The 9,833-nt window shown below is 32.9% G+C and overlaps 1 long non-coding RNA gene across 1 annotated transcript; it reads right to left on the bottom strand.

Moving 5' to 3' along the window:
* Positions 1-2,315: 2,315 nt before the first annotated feature.
* On the bottom strand, positions 2,316-5,098 carry LOC143081874 (uncharacterized). The gene is made up of 2 exons (XR_012980130.1): positions 5,056-5,098; positions 2,316-4,091 (listed from the first exon to the last, which is right to left on the bottom strand). It is a non-coding gene; the product is annotated as an uncharacterized LOC143081874 (long non-coding RNA).
* Between the last annotated feature and the right edge of the window lie 4,735 nt (positions 5,099-9,833).

The raw sequence follows: 9,833 nt of genomic DNA, 5'->3' as shown, positions 1-9,833 counted from the left end.
GGCCACTGTTACCATGGAAACAGTAAAAGAGTGAAAAAATTAGATTTTTGTTTTAAGTAAATAATTTGAGTATGCATGAACATTGGATCATAAACTTTTGACACATTGCAGCTGTCCTCTATATTCATGTTTTGGATGATTTTGGGAACCCTCAGTTATACAATGTTGCCATGGAAACTGATCAAAAATATCAAAATTTTGAAAATTCTTCAAAAATTTTTAAAACTATGCAGAATGGTTGACTGGCAAATCTTGATGTGGCATTTCACTTTGGAATTTCCAAAATGGCTGCCGTTATCATGGAAACAAGGCAAAAATATAAAAAACTTTACAAAAATGTTAAACAGCATACATAAACGTAGCTTTTGACTTTTGAATTTTTAAAATGGCCGTCGTTGCCATGGAAACAGCACAATTGTAAAAAATTGAAAAACGTACATAAAACTATGAAAATTAACAGAAAGATCTGTTGTAATGGATATATCTGCATTGACTGATGGAAAATTTCGAAATGGCTGCCGTTTAGTGGCAATTGGGGAACCAATTGCGGAACCGCTATTGCTTGCAATGGCAATTCTAGCTGTCATTACTTTTGTTTCTATTCATATTTTATAATTTTAAAAATTCACGTATCTAAAAGAGGGACGAAAGATACCAAAGGGACAGTCAAACTCATAAATCTAAATCAAACTGACAACATAGAAAACTAAAGAATAAACAACACGAACCCCCCAAAAAAATAGGGGTGATCTCAGGTGCTCCGGAAGGGTCAGCAGATCCTGCTCTACATGTGGCACCCATCGTGTTGCTTATGTGATAACAAATCCAGTAAAAAGTCTAATTCTGTAGGTCACATTCATGAAAGTGAAGGGGATTGTAGTTACGACGTAAGGAACACATCCGATATCATTTGTGAAACGGTTATTCCATAACGGTCAACCAACTCGTGATGGCGTCCGTAAAATTTACGAAAGGATGATTTCAACTTCACCATTTGGAACTCTTGGTTTAATAGCTTCCTTGTGAGCAGCAACCCTCTATCAAGAAAATCATGATAGGAAATGCAAGCACGGGAATATCGTATCAATTGGGAGATATATACCCCGTATGCAGGTGCTGCTTGAATGTTGCTACTTGGAAATGGAAAGTTCACAATTAGAAAGCTGAAATCATCTCTTTTGTCGTAAAGTTTTGTTTTCAACCGACCCTCATTGTCAATTTCTAGATGTAAATCAAGATATGAGGCTGACGTAACTGTATCTGTGGTATCCTTTATCTCTAGCTCGTTGGGATAGATGCGTTCCACATACTCACCAAATTTTGAATTATTTAGTGAAAGAACATCATCTATATAGCGGAAAGTAGAGTTAAAGGATATTGCTAATTTCTTATCTTTCTTCCTAAGAAGTTCCTGCATGAAGTCAGCCTCATAATAATAAAGAAACAAGTCGGCAAGTAGAGGGGCACAGTTTGTTCCCATTGGAATGTTGAAAAAAACGTTATCCGAACGAAACAAATATGTTGTCAATCAAGAAATCAAGCATCTTGATAACATCAGTTTCAGAGAATTTTTTGTTTGAATGAGTGGTCCTTTACAAAGTAGGATTTATCCCTCCATAAGACAAGATACTTGTTTCTACGTTGGCCATTCTTTTTTTATAAGCAAAGCAATACCAACTCTTTCAATTTGTCTCTTAGTTTGGAATGTGGAATACTAGTGTAAAGAGTAGAAAAGTCAAAGGTTTTAATAGTGTTACAAGATGAAAGAGAGTTAGATTGTATGTACTCTAAAAGATCTTTGGAATTTTTAAGTATCCATAAAATGCCTAATGTTGTTCTTTTGGCGAGTGTCGTTAATCCTATTTCACCACATGTGCATGTGGTTATCCAAAGTTTGTCTTTTATTAACTATATTTTGTTATGTATTTGGTATAATATGATTAATCTGGATAATGAGTGCTGGTGGTAGTTCATTTATACGATAAATGCTCTCAGACCTACAAGTACGTCATTTGGTCTGTAATAAATAGCTGTTTCATTTGCCATCAAACCGCATTTCTTTGTTTTCTATTCATTAATATGTTTACTGGAAACTTTCGTTTCTGACTCATGATAAGTTAATGCCTGTCTTAAAAAGCTGTAAATAAGTGAAGATAGGATTTTTTCTTCTTCATATGAATACAGGTTTGCCCTTTCCATTAAATTTATAAGAAAAAAAATAAATATATTAATATTATAAGCTGGATAACTATATATAATTGATTACAAATTCTGTTTTACAAACAACATAAACTGCCAGAACATTACAAAATAGGTTTTCAAAATCAAACTTTTATGAAAACTGCACATAATGACATAAAGGAGAAGAGGTTTAACATTGTAAACTTTTTCAAATAACACTAAACAAATGAGCCGTGTATCTGTAGTTCGCGACTAGTAACTGATTGTTCTGTCTATTATAATGAAGAGCCATAGGCTCACGTAGACCATCGCTTGCTGTTAATATTTCTCGATGCCGTTGTCCATCAGGGGAGATAGCTACTAAATTGTTCGATGTGTATCCCAACACGTACACATTACCATCATTATCTACATCAGTACCGAAAGGAAAAGTCAGAACGCTTTTATTTTGGAATGTCCATTGTATTTCACCTTGTAGATTATAACATGTCACAGTGTTTGCTGAATAGCTTGTATGATATATATTGTCCCTAAATGATGCAGTGTAACAGTCGCTTAGCATTTTATATCGAACTATGTCACTTATAGAATTGTCGTGCAGATTAATCATTCGTATACCTTTGTTTCTAACGGAATAAATCAATCGATTATCTTTCGATGCAATACCGTAACAATTCGAATCCAAAGAAATTGTTTTCTTGATTTGTTTCTTCTCCAGGTCTATAATGGTGATACACTTCCTCTCTGAACCACCAGATGTAACAGCTAATGTATTGTCCGCACTGATGTACACAATATCAAATGGGGAAAATAGTAGATTCAACTCAAAATCTTTTATTCCGTTCCTGTTTAATACTGTCACCTTCCATTCATGATTGCAAGTAAATGCCAATCTGCCATCCGGCAACATGCAACATCCGTATGTTTTGTGTGATTGAAAGCTGATGGTTTTTTGTTTCGTAATCGTTATATTTTCAATGGATCTTGATTGAACGGTCGGTACCATTATTTGAGCTTGTTTGGTCTTTTTCCTAGTCAGAACTATATCGCATGGTTTAGCTTCAATACGCACTTCTCCGAAACTTCTGATATCAGATATCATATTTTGGATAGAGGTGTTGATCTTATATGAAAGAGAAGTTTGATTGAAAATCTTGTTTTCTTCAAGCGACTGTAGGAATTCATTTTTGCTATAGACATCCTCCCCTATTTTTTTCATAGAAAGAAAGACTTGAAGGTCTGTTGCATGTTGCTTTATATTCACAATGCTTCTCTGGCATTCTACTATTTCTGTTTCCGTCTTTTCTAATGATGACAATAGTTGACTTATTTTTGAGTTTTCTTTTTCTTCTACCGCATAGAATTGTTTAACTAAATCCTCTTGTAGTTTGTCAAGATGGTTGTTGATCTTAATTCTGGTCGTTTTTATTTCTTTTTCTATTTCTTTTCTACTTTCTTTAAATATTGTCAGATTGTTCTTTTGATGCTGGCGAATTTTCTGTAGATTTTCAGCTACTTCAACTAATGTTTCTTCTAACTCGCACATGGCATTGGAGGTTTTGACATTGCGAATGACGTCATCTAATTCGACGAGATCCCGGCATTCGTTATGGCTTTCTACGATACATTTGTTACAGCAGGGACATTCATGTTTCTGACAATAAATTTGATACTTTTTATCGTGTTTACTACAGTTTTGACTAATCACTAGTACATCAGGTGGTAATTTCGTGTATTCAGTAATTGATATCACTTTATGGTTTCTGGTTCCTTTTGACAAACTGTGATGCTCCTGGCATTCTGTGCATAGTCCCTCATCACATTCTGAACACCAGACTATGGATGGTTTAGTGATGTGACGGAGCTCACAAACACCACAGGTTTTGGAAGCTGTTGCCATTTCACACACACTGTAAATAACAATAGCTGATTTAAAAGTTTAAAACAACAGCAACATAGTTTAGTTATCCTGTCGAAGAGAGTTGACTCAGGTACTCTGGTTTTCTAAAGCACTATAAACAGGTTTCATAATATAGCCATGAGTAATGAAAATAAATATCAAGAATTGTTAAAAAAAACTTTTTGTAAAAGACTATGGAAATATATATAAAAATTCAGTTCAGATATGTTTTGAAAATAATGTTTAATTTTTTGGGGTTTACAATTGTTTATTTTGCGTATCGGATTGGTAACTAAATATAACTATTCTTGCTGCAGTCTAATTTATACAAGCCAGCTTTTTAAGACCATCATTTGATTTAAAGTGTAAGATTGATAATATTGATATTTGCATTGTTAATCAATTACAAATAAACATAATGATATAGATTCTACCACTGTATTGAGTGTGATACGATATTTATCCACCGGCGACAGTTTAATTTTTCAATTTAAAAGTTAGTATTAAATATTTAAAATTGAACTATCGAGAGTGGATCAATATTGTATGGAACGAAATTTGGTGGCGAAACTTGTTTCTCATATGATGTGTAGATGATATGCAAAAATATGTTATTTCTACGTGACGTCACTAGGCATGGTCGCCTTTTTTCGTGAGGTCGCAATATGAATGTCAGAGAGACCAAACCATTCAGTAAACGTGTGTATATGTAGTTCCAATGATTGATAATACCATACAGATTTCGTGTACAAATGATATTATGGACGAAAACAATTACTTGCCCCAGATTTGGGACATAACATAAATGAAAATAAATATAGATTATTTCTATCCCCAAAACGAAAGTTAAATAACAGCATTCTACATATTTCACGTATTTTAGTCATTAGTTGATCATTGTTGATTAGAAGCAGAGAAAAAGTACCAAACGAAAGAATTTATAGTGGAAATATCAAATAAATCCTAAAAATTACCTTTTACTCTGAAATATGCATTCCCGTCTGGTTTACCTGGGATGTCATTAATCATGTGAGTATTCAGAAAGTGATATAAGCCACGAATTTTGAACTTTACATACATGTTAACAAGTTTGACAGGGTTGTATGAAAATAAATCGTATCATTATAGCCATATCTCATTTTCTTTCGATTTTGTTTTTCTTCTTTTCATTTATTTTATTTTTAAAAGATAAGCAAATCGGGAAATTTGTCTGTGAAAACCGTACGCATTTTTCTTTTATTTTTTTAACTAAAAAAATTAAACGATAGAATGTAAATGATCTGGTATCAGGTTAATACCATCAACGTTGAAATTGTCAATTCATATTGGATATTCCCATTTCATTTGCATTTTGGGATTATTGCTTCAGAATGTTTTATTTTTAGCAAAGTTTGCAGTTTTAGTGTTTTTTTTTTTTACTAAAATCTAAAACTAGTAGACAAAAAAATATAGCAGCAAAAAAAAAAACCCAGCCAAACAACCTCTAGAAACAAGTCTAATCACACTAATTAGTGACGAAAGAAAACATAAGGAACAAGAGTTTGTTTTTAGCCCCTAAAAGTTAATTTACTATTAAAACCTAAAGAAAAAGTTTGACAAATAAAGATATTTTTCAACTGGGTTTTATAGTTTTTTCGTTGAAAATTAGTCGATAAAAATAAATGAAGATTGAGTAAGATAGTGGCGTAAATGGCCAAAATAGTAAGGTTATTGGAACCGGTAGCGAATGTCGAAAGCTTTTTATTTAAAGCGGGTGAACATCATCTTCAGTCCTTTGACCCGCCACTGTATTAAGAAATATATATATCAGGTTTGATTTCTCTATGGTATGAAGATCTTATGCAAGCATATGTTTTCAGCATTTTGTAAATACATTTGTCGTCATTCTCTACAAGCTTTCAATCTAATTGACAATCCGCTGGGTTCATTATTACCAGTAACCCCTGATTTTTATAATCATATTGTCTAAATATTTGCGTATCTGATTTTGAATGTCAAATAGTATTTTCATATAGTTTGGACATTTTTAACAATTTTTACATATTTTCAGTCAAACAACATACTATTCAGCTCTATATGTCATTGTTAAAGGCATTTAAAAACCAAATTATTAATTTTATATATATTTCTGCTGAATAAGCCATCGATGAACGTGACTTAACACAATTGATTAATTGTTTTGGAAAGACACACATTAGCGTAACTTCTAATTTATTTTTAAAAAAGTTCGGTGAACGATGTCCTCCTTTTTTGTATAGCTATATACTCAAATGTGTACACATTGAAGTTGTGAAGCTGTCCAAAAAACATATAAGACAGCATATACCACTAGCGCTGCTATTATTATAATGTAAAATCACAAAATTACTGAACTCAGAGGAAAATCTAATCAGAAAGTCCATAATCACATGGCAAAATCAAATGACAAAACACATTAAAAACAAATAGACAAGAACTGTCATATTCCTGACTTGGCTAAAGCCATATCGGCTACTCGTCAAATCGGAGCTGGTGTCTTTTTTTATTCATCCATTGAACTTGATTTTTAATTTCATTTAATCAGGCACATTGCTATTTAGACAAATCTTAAATTATATTTTAGATAACGGTATCACGTATTTCTGTTTCATTTAATATTTTCACTTAGTAAAAAATCGCGTTAACTTTCTTTAAAGAAAAATAAGCATCCCATTCCATTTGTCTAAATTAAACAAATAAAACATAAAAGTCTGGAAAATATATCTTTTATTGACGAATTTATAAAGAAGAATTTTGCACATACACAGCTCTATTCGAAATAAATCAGCATTATTTAAATCATGAATTCGAAAATCAGGTATACAAAATCTATATTGACCAGGTAAATCAAACAATGTGTCACTTCGACTTGCTACTTCCAATGTGTCTCAGGACGTTGCTCAATAAAGATCAAAATCGAAAACAGATTTGATAGTTAATCAAGTAAAACATCTGTAGTGTTCCGTGAGATACAAGATAGAATGCAACAAACTACCTAATTGAAGCATCATCCATCTCATTCCGTATCTTCCACATATTTGTCAACAAAGTCTCAAAGTAAGCGTATTGCATATGCAATGTGTTATTTACAATAATTCCAACATATAAGACAACCATTTGTATTTCTTTCCGTTGGTGTTTATTCTTTCAGTAAAAGCTGCCATAAGAAAGTGTTAACCAACCATTTTTAAATTTAAACAAACAAATGACCATTCATGTCAAGTTTAGTTTTTATTGGTTCCGTACAAATTCAAATAATGGTCCGGTCAAAACGGGAATTTTTGAAAATCTACTCTCAAGTTCAGCAAGCATATTAGAGTGTATGGATTCATGGTTTCAATTAAGCAGGTAATGTTATTCCACTGACTAACACCAGCTATCAGCATTCTTGATACTCCATAGTGTTTTATTGAACTTTGTATTTTACTATGTATTGCATGTTGTATTATCAATTGTTGCCCTTATCATTTGTCTTGAACCAATATTTCGAAAATTTGATGCTGAATTGTAGTTTATCAATAGTATCAATAATACCAGTGACAGATGTAACAGTGTGTATTTTATTGTTAGAATTGTATATATTAACCTTAAATGTTGCAATGTCACATTTACTGGGCATTATGTCTCGCAGTATGTCACGTATAGACTCGTCCTATAGATTGATCATTCGTATCCCTTTATAATCACCAGAATAAATTAATTGATCATCTTTAAGCGCTATGCCATAACTATTCGAATCCAGTGAAATTGTTTTCTTGATTTATTTCCTCTCCAGTTCTATAATTGTAATACACTTCTTCACTGAACCACCAGATGTGACAGCAAATGAATTGTCATCACTGTTGTACACTATATCATACGCGTACGACGGCAACTTCACTTCAAAATCTTTTAATTCTTTCATGTTAAGTACAATTACCTTACAATCCGAATGGTAAATGCTAATCTACCATCCGGCAACATGCATCATACGGCTATCGTGCCTCCTTGAGTGTTGATAGTCTTGTGTATCGTGAGCTTTATACTTTCAATGGATCTTGGTTGAACAGTCGGTATCATCATATGGGCTTGTTTTGCTTTTTCCTAATCAAAACAATATCGCAAGATTTAGCTTCAATACACACTTCTCCAAAACGTCTGACATCGGAAATAATATTCTGGATGGAGTTGTTGATCTTTTATGACAGAAATGTTTTTTAAAATTTCCGCCTTCTTCAAGCGACTGTATGAATTTAGGTTTGCTATAGACGTCCCCTTCGATTTGCTTCATTGAAAGAAAGACTTGAAGGTCTGTTGCACGTTGTTTGATATTCATAATATTTCTCCTGCATTCCGCTATTTCCTGTTCATTAGTTTCTAATGATAACAATAACTGACCAATTTTCGACTTTTCCTTTTCTTCTACTGCATACAGTAGTTTTATTAAGTCCTCTTGTAGTTTGTCAAGATGGTTGTTAATCTTTATCCTTTGCCCTTATTTCTTTTTCTGTTTCCTTTCTACTTTCTTTTAATGTCGCCAGGTTGTCCTGTTGATGCTTTCGAATCTTCTGTAGATTTTCTGCAACTTCGACTAATGTTTCCTCAATTTCGCAAACGGCATTGGAGGTTTTGACATCGTGAATGACGTCCTCTAGTTCGACATTTGGCATTCTTTGTGGCTTTCCATGACACATTTGGAACAGCATGTAAATTCATGTTTCTGGCAATGCAGTTGATACTTTTTATTATGTTGAGTACAGTACTGAATACTTTAATTATATCAGCAGGTAATTTCTGGTATACAATAAAAGGTACAACGCAATGACATCTCGATAATTTCGACAAGATATGATGTTATTTGGATTCTGTACATAATCCCTCGTTACATTCTATACACCAGACTATTGGTGCTTTGGTAATGTGACGGAGGTCACAAACACCACCGATAAACTTTTTTCATCGTCACACTTAATAATCGCATGTTACATACAAGTATATGGGTGTTTTTGCAATGGGTAATAGTGTTCTTAGTCAACAAGATATTTATTCGAAAGAAAATCTTGTTGAAGTTAATAAATAGATTTACTATACCTCAGTTATCTTTTTCTATATAATATGACTACACAATATTTCGACTATTTTTTTCAAATTGAAAGGGTTGAACTATTGGACCGGTCAATAGTTTCCAAATATTGGACCTCGATAAAACTATTTGACCGCAAGCGCCATTATATTTCGCGAAATTTCCAATGCATCTACGGGATTGGAGGATTTTGAAAATACCGCGGGAGTAACGACGTCACTTTTTACCTCTTGTTTCTAGGGTCAGTGCAAGACGTGTTTGTAGCCTCAGCATTTCAGAATATTTATGTTTATGAAGTAAACGTTCATGTTATGGTTGGGTTTCTGCTTTATATATTACGATAGAAGATTTATCACCGCCATTTATTGTCTATTGTCTTTTTCGATATAATAAAACACTTATTGACTTGATATTCGTGGAATAGTAAGTTTATTGTCCCCTCGGACACTACTATTGACCTCGGCTACGCCGCAGGATAATAGTTGCATCTCGGGGACAATAAACTTACTATTCCATTCATACCCAGTCAATAAGTATACAACATTAATGAATCATATAAAGCATTAAAACACTTTTATTATCCTGTTTCTATTACGAAAAGGACAAACACAATTATAAGGTACTTATTGTATATGTACACATTAAACATAGGATTGCGGTTATTTGCATTAT

The sequence above is a fragment of the Mytilus galloprovincialis genome, chromosome 7, assembly GCF_965363235.1.
Source record: "Mytilus galloprovincialis chromosome 7, xbMytGall1.hap1.1, whole genome shotgun sequence".
Classification (NCBI taxonomy): Eukaryota; Metazoa; Mollusca; class Bivalvia; order Mytilida; family Mytilidae; genus Mytilus; species Mytilus galloprovincialis.
The sequence above is the reverse complement of the archived record's forward strand: the minus strand, read 5'-3'. Positions and strand labels throughout refer to the sequence as shown.